This window comes from Tursiops truncatus, chromosome 2 (genome assembly GCF_011762595.2).
Source record: "Tursiops truncatus isolate mTurTru1 chromosome 2, mTurTru1.mat.Y, whole genome shotgun sequence".
In the NCBI taxonomy this organism is placed as follows: Eukaryota; Metazoa; Chordata; class Mammalia; order Artiodactyla; family Delphinidae; genus Tursiops; species Tursiops truncatus.
In genome coordinates this window covers 121,444,557-121,460,817 of record NC_047035.1, presented here as the reverse complement: position 1 = coordinate 121,460,817, position 16,261 = coordinate 121,444,557, and the positions used below count along the sequence as shown (strand labels likewise).

The 16,261-nt window shown below is 39.3% G+C and overlaps 1 pseudogene; it reads left to right on the top strand.

Annotated features, from left to right (window-relative positions):
* The first annotated feature begins 9,249 nt into the window (after positions 1-9,249).
* LOC101337065 (centromere protein K-like) lies at positions 9,250-14,912 on the top strand (annotated as a pseudogene).
* Positions 14,913-16,261: the final 1,349 nt, after the last annotated feature.

Sequence of the window (16,261 nt, the reverse complement as noted above, 5' to 3'; positions counted from 1 at the left end):
CAAAGGCTGAGAAACTTTCTGAGTCTTGTCACAACCAAGAGCCTTGAGACAGAAGTACTAAATGTATTATCCTGAATGAGATCCTGGACATTATGGAGAAACTGAGGACATGAATAAAGTATGAACTTCTGTTAATAATAATGTACCAATATTGGTTCATTATTGTAACAAATGTACGATACTAATGTAAGAAAGACATTGATAATAGGGGAATATATGTATGAGGTACAGGGGAACTCTCTGTACTACCTTCAAAATAATTATGTAAATATAAAACTACTCTGAAATTAATGTTGATTAAGGTAATAAAACTGATCAGAAAATGATATACAAAAATATCCTAACATGGCCGCCTATAAAGGAGAAGAAGGCGCACAGACAAGAGTAGAAGGGAGACATCCCACTGAAAAATTCTGTAATTCTAATTTAAAAGATTTTTTCCTGTAATTCAAATTTATGAACTGTATGAAATAAAAAGTAAAGGGTACAGAAAAAAGTTGTTCAAGGAAACTTGTCTGGCAAAAAACACAATAAACAAAGTTAAAAGAAAAAAAGACAAGAGAACTCATTTGCTATATACTTAGATAATGAATTAATTATCTACCCACTACATTAAGAACTTATAGAAATCAATAAGGAAAAGAGAACCTCAAAGAAAAAAAGTGCAAGGATGCCCAGTCATTATGAAGTACTTTAACACTAGTCCAAATAACAACCACATAAGTTATCTCCAATCTCCAACCCTTTTACAGATTAGGAAACAGACCCAGAGCAGTGAAGAACCACACTCAAAAGTCACACAGGTCACAGGTGGTTGAACCCAGAGTCAAGCCCAGCACCCTGGTTCCTGTGCCTCTGCTCTTAACCACTACTGTATGCTGTAATGACTGTCTCGTAGGGGTAATGGCTCTCTTCCCTATAATTTTTATTCCACAAAGGATGTGACAAATCCACATAGATGAACCTCAAGCCCAAGCAGAGAGCTGGGCGAAAAGAGAAAACAGCACAAAAGCCCAAAAACTGCCCCCTTAGGCTCCTTGCTTAAGGCACTGGGTGGCAGTCTTTCACTACATGCACAATTGGTTCACAAGAAAGCTGAATAGGAGAGAGAAATCTTTGGTGCAGGATCCCTCCCTGATCCTGGGAACTGCAGGAGGAAGATTATCCTATTAGCAGCCTTCTTGGAAAATCCCAGGACCAACTCAGGAAGAGGCTGAACAGAGGAAGAAAGTACCTACTCCTCTAGAAAATGGTCAAACAGGACACAAGCAATAAAAAGACACTCTTCCACCCACAGATTTTGCACACATTCTCACTGTGTCTCCAGGCTTTGGGACAAGAATTCTCTAGACTGTCAGATAACTACATCAAATCCCACCTACAGCCTATGCATTTTTTAAACAGTTGGGAGGGAATCAAAAGAAAGACTATTTTGTGACACATGAAAATTATATGAAGTTCAAATTTCAGTATCCAGGAATAAAGTGCATGCAGAACATGCCTGAATAGAAAAACCCAGGCACGGGCTTCCCTGGTGGCACAGTGGTTAAGAATCGCCTGGCAAAAAAAAAAAAGAAAGAAAATCGCCTGGCACTGCAGGAGACACGGGTTCGAGCCCTGGTACAGGAAGATCCCACATGCCGAGGAGCAACTAAGCCCCTGTGCCACAGCTACCAAGCCTGCGCTCTAGAACCCGCGAACCACAACTACTGAGCCCGTGTGCCACAGCTACTGAAGCCCGCGCGCCTAGAGCCCGTGCTCCACAACAAGAGAAGCCACCACAATAAGTCTTCACACCGCTACGAAGAGTAGCCCCCGCTCGCCGCACCTAGACCCAATGCAGCCAAAAATAAATAAATAAATAAATAAAAAGAAAAACCCAGGCTTTCCCTGAGTAGGGATAAATCCAGGTCCCTAACTCCTGTGTGTTTCTCCTTTAACCTTACACAATTACCAGACTCGCATACAATACTTCACTCCTGACACTTTTGTCACCAAACGTGTGTGGGGTTTTCTCTACAACAAGCAGTTATCCATTACGCCAGCTGGGTGTCTTACAATTTAACTCAATTCTAACACTAACCACCTCGATATAGTGTGATCCCACAGGTCAGATCCCACAGTTCAGTCCCACAAGACTGCTCCCACCCCACATCAGATTCCAAATGCAAGAAACATGTCCCCAGGTTACCCATAACTTCTGTGGACAGAGAATGTAGACTGCCATATTAGTAAACAAAGGATGTTGCCACCATGAAGCCATCAGCCACAGCAGCCGCCCCCAACTGTGCACCCTGAGGGGATTCAGGATGGAGAAAAACAGGATGCCATCCCCTAGATGGTTAAGGTGCATATCAAAGGAATGATTTCAATGAGCCCAGACTCTTGCATCTTCCCAAACAAAGAAAAGTGTTAAATTCATTAACTTGAGATAGCTGGTTTTTCTTTAATTAACAGTAATCTTTTAATATTCCCACTACCTGGTTTTGGGGGAGTTTTTGTTTGTTTGTTTTTTGCAAAAATTTCTATATATCCTGGCTCCTCCTTTACCTCTGGGGAACAGTCCTTCAGAACTATCTGAGGGGCTGTCTTCTGGGCTTAAGTCCTCAGAAAATCTGCTGAATAAAACATAATTCTCAACTTTTAGGTTGTGCTTTTTTTTTTTCCAGTTGATGCTTCTGTCTGGCTTGGCTACAAATTGGAGGTTCCTATAACCTCCTCCCACTTCAGGTTCAATTAATTTGCTAGAGCAACTCACAGAACTTAGGGAAAATTTTACTTACATTTGATGGTTTATTAGAGGATATGATAAATGATACAGCTGAATAGTCTGATGAAGAGATACTTACGGTGAGGTCTGGGAGGGTCCCAAGCATAGGAGGTTTTGTCCCATGAACCTGGGGTGCATTACCCTCCCAGTACATTGATATGTTCACCAACCTAGAAGCTCTTGGAACACTGTACTTTGGGGATTTTTATGGTAGCTTCCTCACGTAGGCATGGTCAATTATTAAGGAGAGGTGCAGGGTGGAGCTGAACAATTCCAAGCTTCTAAGCATGGCTTTGTCTTTCTGATGACCAGGAGCCACCCAGGAGCCCACCCAGAGTCACCTCATTAGAATAGAAGATGCTCCAAGTGTTCTTATCATGTAGGAACTTACAAGAGATTTAGGAGCCCTGTGACAAGGATGAGGTCAAAGACCAAATATTAGAAAAAGAGATGCTCCTAGTGTTCTTATTACTTAGGAAATTTAAAAGGTTTTAGGAGCTCTATGCCAGGACCTGGGAGCAGAGACTGATATATATTTTTTTCTATTATCCCCCAGCAGCTTTGTACATTTGTTTACATATTAGCTATGGCTACAGCTGCACAGTTGAGTAGTTACAACTGATGGGGTTAAGGGCATACTACCCCAACATACGGCACCTTGGCATATTGAATATTTTAAGCTCAAGGTGTTTGAGAAAATGGCAGAAGCAGGAAGGTCACTTTGACCTTCTCCCAACCCTCTTCCTCTGAAACAAGTCATAAAAGCCTCATGTGAGATGTGCCCTCCCTATACCCTGGGGGAAGGATCATCCTTATTTCCAAAGACAAAAGGATGCCAAGAAGAATCAGAACAAACAGGTTTTAATAAATTTTCCCCAGTTTTCTACACTAACCTCATCCTCTCTGACTTATCATATTTCTATACAACTGTCTATTCCTCATCAAACCTAGCATAAAAATACTCAAGGTCTGTTTCTACAGGTATTAATTTCCTTAGAAATGAAGGCTCCCGTGTCACACAAAACTCACATTAAATAAATTTGCATGGGGAATTCCCTGGCAGTCCAGTAGTTAGGACTCCATGCTTTCACCGCCGAGGATCCGGGGTTCCATCCCGGGTCAGGGCACTAGGATCCTGCAAGCCCCGCGGTGCTGCCAAAAAAATTTTTTAAGTCATAAATAAATTTGCACGCCTTTTTCAGTTTAATTTTCAGACCTAGCCAGGGGGAAGACTGAGGAAAGCTTTTTCCTCCCCTACACAGCAGAAACTATTTGGTCCACAAAGCCAAAAATATTTACTATCTGACTGTGTGGGTAATTTTATGTGTCAAATTGACTAGGACACAGTACCCAGATATTTGGTCAAACACTACCTGTATACATACACTACCTGTATGTTGCTGTGAAAATATTCTTCAGATGGGATTAACATTTAAATCAGTAGACTTAGAGTAAAGCTGATTATCCTCCATAATGTAGATAAGTCTCATTAAATCAGCTGAAGGTCTTAAGCAAAAGCAGACTGAGGTACCCTAAGAAAGACAGAATTCTGCCAGCAGATGGCCTTTGGACTCAAGCTGTAACATCAACCCTTCCCTGGGTCTCCAACCTGCTAGTTTACCCTGCAGATTTTGGATTTGCCAGCCTCCACAATCACATGAGTCAATTTCTTAAAATAAATCTCTGTCTCTCCAATAAATTGGCCCTTTAGAGAAAAAGTTTGCTGATCTCTATGTTAGTCACCTGACTTACATCACAAAAGTTGTCAGGGATTCCTAGTCAGAATAGTGTAATTAACAATCTTCCTTTCAGGGACTTCTCTGGTGGTCCAGTGGTTAACACTCCATGCTCCCAATGCAGAGGGTCTAGGTTCATCCCTGATCAGGGAGCTAGATCCCGCATGCCACAACTAAGATCCCGCATGCCGCAACAAATATCCCGCATGCTGCAACTAAGACCCAGAGCAGCCAAATAAATAAATAAATATTTTTTTAAATCTTCGTTTCACAATATATGTAAATGAAACCATCATGCTATAACATCTTAAACTTATAAAGAGATGTCTGGCAATTATTTCTGAATACAACTTGAAAAAATCTTTCCCGCTGTATTTATTCCTATATGCTGTACTAGGAATGCTGATTTTGAAATGTAAAGCCTAAAAAATATTTTTAAAGAAGAATGCAAACCATATAGACCAATGGAATAGAGAGCCAAGAAATAAACCTTTGCATATAGGTCAAATTATTTCAACAAGGGTGTAAAGTCCATTCAATAGGAAAAGGACAGTCTTTTCAACACATGGTGCAGGGAAAATTGGAAATCCACATGCAAAAACAAAAAAAAATGAAGTTGGGCCCTTACCTTACATCATACACAAAAATTAACTCATAATGGATCAAAGACCTAAACTTAGGAGCTAAAACTATAAATCTCTTAGAAAGCATTGAGAAATGCTTTGTAATATTAGATTTGACAACAATTTCGTGAATATGACACCAAAAGCACAGGAAACAAAAGAAAAATAGATTAACTTGAGTATATCAAAATTAAAAACTTCTGTGTACCAAATCAACAGAGTGAAAAAAGCAACCCACAGAAGAAAATATTTGCAATCTTATAAACTGATATCCAAAATATATAAAGAACTCCTACAACTCAACAAAGCAATCTGATTAAGAAATGGGGAAATAACTTGAACAGACATTTCTCCAAAGAAGATATACCAATCAGTAAAAATCAGTATACAACAAGATACCACTTTACACCCATTAGGATAACTATTGTATTAAAAATAATAATAATAAAAATGGGCTTCCCTGGTGACACAGTGGTTGGGAGTCAGCCTGCCGATGCAGGGGACGCGGGTTTGTGCCCTGGTCCGGGAAGATCCCACATGCCACAGAGTGGCTGGGCCCGTGAGCCATGGCCGCTGAGCCTGCGCGTCCGGAGCCTGTGCTCCGCAACGGGAGAGCCCGCAGCAGTGAGAGGCCCGCGCACATCAAAAAAAAAAAAAAAAAAAAAAAAAGTGTTGGCAAGGATGTAGAGAAACTGGAACTCTTGTGCCTTGCCCTTGGGAAGGTAAAATGGTGCATCTGTTATGGATTCATCTCTATGTTATTTCTGGGGGAAAAAAACAAAAGAAAACAGAAATACCATATGTGGTATGTACATATGGTATGTACATACCAGGGAATATTATTCAACCTTGAAAAGGAAGAAAATTCTGACACATAGCTACAACATGGATGAAATGTCAGGCCATTATGTGAGTGAAATATGCCAGACAGCAAAGAACAAATATTGTATGATTCTACTTATATGAGATACCTAGAGTAGTCAGATTCATAGAGACAGAAAGCAGAATGGTCATTGCTAGGGGCTGGGAATAGGGAGTAATGGGGAATTGTGTTTAGTGGGTACCATTTCAGTTTTGCAAGAGTTCTGGAGATGTATGGTTGATGACTGCAGAACAAGGTGACACACAATGCCACTGAGCTGTACATTTAAATGGTAAATTTTATTTAACATGAATTTTACCACAATAAAAAATAATAGTGCCTAGCATTATGATGAGTAAGCAAATTATTAGATTCATGAAAAGCAAGACCAGATGCAAATTTTTTAAAAACAAAAAAAGTCAGTATTATACCTTTAGAGGGAAATTGTTTTGGTTCTATCAATTGCTTTACAAGTTATTGGTAAAATATATTTAATTAACATTTGTATCAACAATAAATTCTGTTGATAATTTAAAATAAGTAAAATATTTCTTTGGTCCCCACTACCCTGGCCCCAACCATCATTAGTCCGTTGGTCCAAAGGTGCATTATGATCAAAATCCGTCTCCCCTCCACTGAGACTCTGATTCCCAACACCTTCACATTTCAGCACCACCCTTCTTACCAGATATCAGGAATCTGGGTTCCCTGAAAGTTTATAAGACACCAAACTTGGCCTCCCAGATCTTGATGCCAAAGGGCATGTTAAGCTGTCCCTGATTCTTAAAGACAAGTTTTACACAAAATCATGGAATATAAGTAAGTGTATATTTCAGCAAGAGGTTCATTAATTACACAATTCAGAGGCCACTCATGGGAATCTTCAGTGGGAAGGAGCAGGAAGAGTGCAAAAAGGAGAAAGAATATAAGCCACACAATTTATAATACTTCTCTGCCATAGTCCCAAAGAGTGGACACCCAGAGTTCACTTTTCTCAAAAGCAGGAAGAGCTTTCTAATACCTAACCTTATTTGAGGGCAACTTTTCAGATACCGTTGCACTGAAAGCTCTCCTGTTTAGAACCTCCCTTAATTGTGTTTACTCCAAATAGGCCACGCATGCTAGAAATGACATGTTTAGAGCAAAGCGATCTCCAATCTAGAGGACTTGGCATGGATCATTCTCCTTGGGATCCTTCAATGTCTCCTCTCCCTTCCCTACCCTGTTCCAAAAATGCTTTCCACTTCACAAACAAGACAAGAAATGTTACCAAGGCTGTTGCCCAAGAATCATACCGCTGCCACTCTCTCAAATGGAAACCAATTACACTTAATCTAAGTTTCAGGAGGAAGCTGCATAGACAAAAAAAGACAAGAACTGGTTGGAACCAACTAGGCCCAAGATGGCAGAAGATTCAACCTCCAGTAGACCTTGAGCCTCATTATACACTCACAGTAACACATTAGCTAAATGACACACCCACCAGCGCCAGAACAGCTGATGATTGCCACAACAACCAGAAAATTCCACACAAGGACTAAAAAGGAGAGTTGCATCAGTTTTGGGTCCAAACCACTCGTCTGTCTCAGATAACTCATGAATATCCCTCCCACTCTTTCCAAAACCCTCCCTTTTATTTCGACTCTCCTATATATTTGGTGTCTCTGCCTGAATTGGGTTGAGAAGTTGAGTTGTGAACTAGGTTCCTGCTTCTCCATTCTTTGGCCACTGCTGTTCCAGTCTCAGCATCAGTTTCATTATTGACTGCATGGATCCGATCAGAAAAAGAACCTCCCTGGCTGAAACAAGGGGTCTCAGCCAGGCTAGGACCCCAGCATGGGTTCTGTCGACGAACCTGGTAACAGAAACACTCCCCATTCCTCCATGGTCCTTTCACATCCGAATTTCAGACTCTTGCCTCTGGCCTCTAACCTCTCTCCATTCTTGTCTCAGTTTGGACAGCATTACCTTCAGGAAGTCTCTCAGGAGGTTTTCAGAGGCAGAGATGCCATAACATAATTCACATTCCATATGCCAGTATTTCTATCTAGATTTCAAATAAACCCACCTATTAAGTAAAATTTAACTTCCACCAAAATGGAAGCTCTAAAATGAAAGGGGTCTTGTATTCTTAACTTGTGATCCCCTACAACATATACATGAATAACTGATAGCCTGCCTTGACATGGGCATTCAACAAAATTAGTTTAATTCTGTAAACTACAGGTTAGTAATCCTTTTCTGTAAAGAGCTGTAAATATTTTAAGCCTTAAGAGATATAGGTCTCTGTAGCAACTACTCAACTTTGCTATTGTAGTGTGAAAGCAGCCATAGACAATCTGTAAACAAATTTGCACGACTGTATTCCAATAAAACTTTACTATGGACACTGAAATTTGAAGAAATAGTACTCTGATTTTTCTCAACTACTTAAAAATATAAAAACCAATTTTATTTCACAAGCCTTATACATACAAGGCAGAGGTCTGGATTTGACTACAGGTTGTACTTTGCTGACCCTCAGTATAAATGAATACAGTTTGAATCATTCCCAAATGTATCTCTATGATCCCATTCTTTCTGTTTCTCCAATTATCTTGTAGACTTATCCCTATCTCACCAGAGAACAACACTGATAAAAATCCTTCAATGAATGCCATGTTCCCTCTACTCTATGGGGCCCATATACATGTTAAATCCCAAACTTTTGCTCTCCCTTCTCTCTCCATATGTTTGTGAGGCAGGTCTTTTGCTTTTTGGCAATGCCTCTGATGTGTTCAGTTTCCTTGTCTGTGAACTTCCATCAAATCCCTCTATTTCCAAACCACGGGCTCACCCCTGAGCCCAACCCAATTAATGACTTTCCTAAGAATCTCTTCCTGATCACCCTCCACTAGACTCCTAAACACCAGGCACTTAGCTCATTATCCTCTTGTAGACAGCAAGTTGTCTGATTGTTTGCCCTGTCTCTTTTCCAAACTAGCTCCCCACAAGAGTCATAGCTGATTTGTCAACAATTCCACAAATGGGCTGACAAAGAGTAAACATTCAATCAACATTACGGAATCAATGACTCTCACCGCTGGGAGGCACAGTATAATTAACAAAGAAGACTGAAATAAGCTAGAAACCATTTAGTATATCTGGCATCATTGCTAGTATAAACAGGGGCTTAGTAGAGGAGGGCCAACAGGCAAAACTAAAAAACAGAAGCAGTGGCTCTGTGGTGGTAAGTGATGGGCTGAGGAGAGTGCCATAATGGTTGCAACTTGCCACTGGGGCTGCCTGGCATTTCACAGGATATGGAGCCCCAGCCCTGAAGGAGAGACCCCTTACTGCTGGTAAGATAGGAAGGGGGCAAGGCACAACCTTTAAAAGAATGATAGCCATTGAGGACATGACATAAACTAGTTAGAACCAACTAGGTCAAAGATGGTGGATGATTGACTTCCACTAGACCTTGAGTCTCAGTATATGCTCATTGTAATATATCAGCTAAAGGACACACCCACAGGCACCAAGACAGTTCTGAGGCCAATGACTATAAAAGGCCAAAACGCAGGTGGTAGCCCAATTCCTAGAAATCCCCGCCCCCTTCCCCAAAATAGTTGGAATAATCCTCCCATTCATTAGCCTATGAAATTACCCACCCCTGTAAAAACTGACAACCCTGTATCCTAGTGCCTCTCCCCTTCTGAGATGGCCCACACTCTATGGAGTATGTATCTCCCTAAATAAACCTTCTTTCAACTTACTATGGCTCGCTCTTGAATTCTTTCCTGTGTGAAGCCAAGAACCCACACTCGGTAGCTATCCCAGGGACTTGGATGTGACCTGGGATGTTACCATTCTCTCTGGCCCCACTTTCTTTCCTGCAACACTTGGGAGCTGGATACCTGTGATACTGCAACTTAGAATAAGAAATATATATTTGGTCCCCCTTTCTGGCACAGAGCTCCTAAAACCCTTGGAATTTCTGGTGCTGAGATTGAAAAAGGTATCTTTTGTTATGTTAATACGGTGGCTTTGGAAGGTCGGGAAGGGTGAGGGCTGGCTTGGTTGCCAAGATAACCAATTGATAAGAGAGCTGGAACTTTCAGTCCCATCCCCAGACCTCTGAGGAGGGGAGAGGGGCTGAAATTAAAATCAATCTCCAGTGGCCAATGATTTAATCAACCATGCCTATATAATGAAGACTCCATAAAAAAACAAAAGGATGGGGTTTCTAAAACTTCCAGGTTTGTGAACTAGAACACTTCCATTCGCCACAGTGCTGGACCCAAACTCCATGGGGACAGAAGTTCCTTTGTTCAGGACCTTACTCTAGGTATCTGTTCCTATTGCTGCTGATTCCTAACTTTTAATATCCTTTGTAATAAACTGATAATCTAGTGAGTAAATTGGTTTTCTAAGTCTTGTGAGCCATTCTAGCAAATTAATTGAACCCAAGGAGGGGATCGTAGGAACCTCTGATTTTTAGCCAGTTGATCAGAGACACAGGTGACAACCTAAACTTGTGATTGATATCTGAAGCAGAAGGGGGCAGTTTTGTGGGACTGAGTCCTTAACCTGTGGAATCTGATGCTATCACTGGATAGATAATGTCAGAATTGAGTTGAATTGCAGGACACCTAGAGAATTGCTTGGTGGTGTGGGGGAAAACTTCCCACGTGCTGGAATTGGGAATTACCCAAAGTCCAGCCAGGCCTCAAGTGCCACTCTTATCTAGCTCCTGCACCAATGACAGCTCCAAAAACCCACCTGTTAGGAGGGAAAGACAAAGTGGTAGGGAACTGAGGAAACTGATTAACTTGAGGGCTTCCCTTCAAGTACTCCTTTATTCTCTAGCACATTCTCTGAATAGAGTGATAAGGAAACTCATGCACAGATAGTATAAGGCAGGGGTCCCCAATCCCTGGGCTGTGGACTGGTACCGGTCCACGGCGTGTTAGGAACTGGGCCACACAGCAGGACAAGAGTGGCGGGTGAGCCAGCGAAGCTTCATCTGCTGCTCCCCATCTCTCACATTACCGCCTGAACCATCCTCCCCACCACCCTGGTCTGTGGAAAAACTTTCTTCCATGAAACCAGTCCCTGGTGCCAAAATGTTGGGGACCACTGGTTTAAGGGATTGCCCAAGGTCCTAAAACTTTTTAAATTATCATAAGGCTAAGAAAATTATAAGCGCGAGTCACTGAATCAGCAAGATACAGTGTACTACAGATGTGGAAGACACTAGAGATGCTGAAGAAGAACTTACCAAAGAAGGTGAAGAAATATGAAATGATGTGGAAGAATGTCAGAATAAAACATTGCTTGCTGGAACTGAGACATTCACTGATTCAAATGCTCAGTTATCATTAATTATGTCAGTGAAATGTTTAACCACCACTGGAATTAGTCAATGGCAGAAAGAAACTCCTAAATTAATCCCACTGAATGAAGATGTTCTGGTAACATTAGGAAAAGAAGAGTTCCAAAAATTAAGACATGATCTACAAATGGTACTGTCTAGAATGATAATGTCAAAGAATGAAAAGATAAAGAAAAAATAGTGGCTGGATGAACAGCAACAGATACTGGAATCTCTTAATATAGTAAACAATGAAACATCACATAGTGACATTTTTTTCTGAATTGAGAACCTTTAATAAGCTGAAAACAAAAATGCTTAATATAAAAGAATTAAGGGTGTGGAGAAAAGGGAACCCTCTCGCACTGTTGGTTGGAATGTAAATTGATAGAGCCACTACGGAGAACAGTATGGAGGTTCCTTAAAAAACTAAAAATAGAACTATCATATAACCCAGCAATCCCACTACTGGGCATATACCCTAAGAAAACCATAATTCAAAATGAGTCATGTATCACAATTTTCACTGCAGCACTATTTACAGTAGCCAGGACATGGAAGCAACCTAAGTGTCCATTGACAGATGAATGGGTAAAGAAGATGTGGTACATATATACAATGGAATATTACTCAGCCATAAAAAGAAACGAAATTGAGATATTTGTAGTGAGGAGGATGGACCTAGAGTCTGTCATACAGAGTGAAGTAAGTCAGAAAGAGAAAAAAGATACCGTATGCTAACACATACATATAGAATCTTTAAAAAAAAAAAAAGGTTCTGATGAACCTAGGGGCAGGACAGGAATAAAGATGCAGACGTAGAGAATGGACTTGAGGACACGGGGAGGGGGAACGGTAAGCTGGGATGAAGTGAGAGAGTAGCACTGACATATATACACTACCAAATGTAAAACAGATAGCTAGTGGGAAGCAGCCACATAGCACAGGGAGATCAGCTCAGTGCTTTGTGACCACTTAGAGGGGTGGGATAGGAAGGGTGGGAGGGAGACACAAGAGGGAGGGGATATGGGGATATATGTATATATATAGCTGATTCACTTTATTATACAGCTGAAACTAACACAACATTGTAAAGCAATTATACTTCAATAAAGATGTTTAAAAAAAGAATTTAAGGAGAAACTCTTGATTACCTTGGGTGAGTTTTGAGAAGACCATTTTCCTGTAACTGATAGAAAATTGAAAAAGAAAAACATTGTCTATTCTTGCCTCCTTTGTTGTAGATTAATTGAGCATAAGCACCTGGGTTTAGTTCTGGGCTTTCTATTCTGTTCCATTGACCTGTGTGTCTGTTTTTATGCCAGTACCATACCGTTTTGATTACCGTAGCTTTGTGCATAGCCTGAAGTCAGGGAGCCTGATTCTTCCAAAAGTGTCCTTTCTCAAGATTGTTTTGGCTATTTGGGGCCTTTTGCATTTCCATATAAATTTTAAAATTATTTGTTCTAGTTCTGTGAAAAATATCCATGGCATTTTTTTTTTTTTTTTTGCGGTACATGGGCCTCTCACCGCTGTGGCCTCTCCCGTTGCGGAGCATAGGCTCTGGATGCTCAGGCTCAGCGGCCATGGCTCACAGGCCCAGCTGCTCCGCGGCATGTGGGATCTTCCTGGACAGGGACACAAACCCGTGTCCCCTGCATCAGCAGGCGGACTCTCAATCACTGCGCCACCAGGGAAGCCCCCATGGCATTTTAAAAAAAATAGTTATTAATTTATTTATTTGGCTATGCCAGGCCTTAGTGGCAGCAGGAAGAATCTTCACTGTGGCGTGCTGGATTCTTAGTTGTGGCATGCAGGATCATTTTAGTTGCAGCATGCAGGCCCTTAATTGTGGCATGTGGGATCTAGTTCCCTGACCAGGGATCGAACCTGGGCACCCTGCATTGAAAGCATGGAGTCTTAACTGCTGGACCACCAGGGAAGTCCCACCCATGGTATTTTGATAGAGATTTCATTGAATCTGTAGATTTCCTTGGGTAATATGGTCATTTTAACAATATTGATTCTTCCACTCCAATCACACAGTATATCTTTCCATCTGTTTGTGTTGTGTTCAATTTCTTTCATCAGTGTCTTATAGTTTTCCAAGTACAGGTATTTTGATCCCTTAGGTAGGCTTATTTTTAGGTATTTTATTCTTTTTGATGTGATGGTAAATGGGATTGCTTTCTTAATTTCTCCTTCTGATTAAAAAATGGGCAGAAGACCTGAATAGACATTTTTCCAAAGAGGACATACAGATGGCCAACAGGCACGTGAAAAGATACTCAACATGGCTAATCATTAGGGAAATGCAAGTCAAAAGCACAATGAGGTATCACCTCATATCTGTCAGAATGGCTATCATCAAAAATAGCACAAATAAGGGAGTTCCCTGGTGGCCTAGTGGTTAGGATTTGGCACTTTCACTGCAGAGGTCTGGGTTCAATCCCTTGTTGGGGAACCATCCTGCATGCCGTGTGGTGCAGCCAAAATACAAAAAAAAAAAAAAACCAAAAACCCACAAATAATAAATGTTAGCCAGGACTTGAAAAAGAGAACCCTCATACGATGCCAGTATGAATGTAAATTGGTACAGCCACTGTGAAAAACAGTTTGGAGGTGTCTCAAAAAAAACTAAAAATAGTGCTAACATATGTCCCAGCAATTCCACTCCAGGGTATATATCCATAAAAAACAAAAACACTAATTAAAAAAGATACATGCACCGCAATGTTCATAGCAGCATTACTTAAAACAGTCAAGATATAGAAGCAACCTAAGTGTCCATCAACAAATGAATGGATAAAGAGGCTGAGTAACATTCCATTTTATGTATATATGGAACATATATTTTTCTCCATATATACATGGACAAGAACAAAAATTTGCCATTTGCAGCAACATGGATAGACTTGGAAGGTATTATGGTAAGTGAAATTAGTCAGAGAAAGACAAATACTGTATGATATCACTTATATGTGGAACCTAAAAATACAATAAGTTATTGAATATAACAACAACAAAAAAAGCAGAAGACTCACAGCTATAGAGAACAAACTAGTGATTACCAGTGGGGAGAATGAAGGGCAGAGGGGCAATATAGGGGTATCAGATTAAGAGGCACAAACTATTATTGATAAAATAAGCTACAAGGATATATTGCACAACACAGGAAATATAGCCAATATTTTATAACCATAAATAAGGCATAACATTTAAAAACTGTGAATCACTATATTGTACACCTGTAACATACAGCTTTATACAGCAAATAAACTTCAAAAATTTTTTTGAAAATAAATTAATTAAAAAGAAATTTTTAAATGATAACAAAAATATAGAGGAAAAAAGAAAAACATTAAAAAAATCAACTGCATAACTGATAGCATTACATGAAATGTTAGAGATTCATATAAATAGATTTTTTGATGTCCCACATGATCCATATGTCAAAATTAGTGATTACTTTTGGCCACCTTATAATGAACTGCTATTACTTAAAGGAATTGCCTTGAGACATCTAGACGATTCAATCCAAATAAGATTAGAATTCTTCTATGAGTAAAAAGGTGGTCTTTTTTTTCCCACACAGTACTTAAAGAATCCTTTCTGTTATTCAAAGATAACAGAAACACTGAAGACTACTTGAATGGAGAACATAAAATCAAAGCACTTAGTCCATCTTTCTTTTATTCTTAAAATGGCATATGCTGCAATCTTATTCATTTTAATATAGTCCTCTTTCATTCAAGTCAGTGCTTTAGTGTTTTAAACTATGTGAACAAGAATGCAAGTAAAAAAAAAAAAAAAGAATGCAAGTAAAAAATATTCTAGACCTAATCATTACAAAACATTTAATGTACCTTACTTCATGCAATACTCTTTAAAAATTCTTTGTTAATTTATGATATTGCTAATGCAATATTTTCCATTAAAATTTTATGAGTTTCTTCTACGTATTTTGATGTCCATTTGATGCTTAACTCATTCATTTAGGAATTATAATGGACAGACTATTTTATTTGAAGATGGTTCTAAAATTAAAGTAGTATCTGATACAGAAGATAGCAAGATTTTAAAATATTTATCAAATCTGTTTCATGTATACTGCCTTAGTTTTAGATTTGTTTAAAAAAAGGAATATAAAATACTAATGGATAGAGTTAGCATGAAAACTAATGGATAAACTTATAAACTTTCATAAAACGAAAACTATTTTAATGTGTATTATATACCAAATGATATTAAACTACTCTTGATTCTGTTAATTATTACCAACAAAATTGTGTTCATAAAATTGTATTAATCCTTTTCTGGACTTTTCTGTAATCCTTTCCTGTGACTTTTCTGTAAATAAAACACTTTAATTTAAAAACAAAAACAGGGAATTCCCTGGCAGTCCAGTGGTTAGGACTCAGTGCTTTCACCACAGGGGCCTGGGTTCAATCCCCAGTCGAGGAACTAAGATCCCACAAGCCACGTGGCACAGCCAATAGATAGACAGACAGATAAATTAATTAATTAATTTAAAAACTAAGCAAAAAAGTGGAAGCAACACTAATTGTGAAGTTCCTGGTAATCAAAGACTATGCAATTGTAATTAAAATAACTAAAAATAAATTTTAAAAAATTAGCTTGTAGCAATGTACTTTCAATTACAAAACAGCTTTTAAAATCGTTAAAACTCAGTTCCAATAATGTATAGCTATAACAGGACATAGATTCATAGATTTATGAAGATAGTAATCTATCTTCTAAGAATTTAAACTAAGGACATGGGCACAATAAAAGAAAAATATTTATGCATAAAATATCCTTCCCTCTCTTTCATAAAGCAATATAATTGTCCATTCCACCAAGGAAACTTTAAAAACCAATAAATCACCTATTCAACATTTACTCAGAGACCTCCTT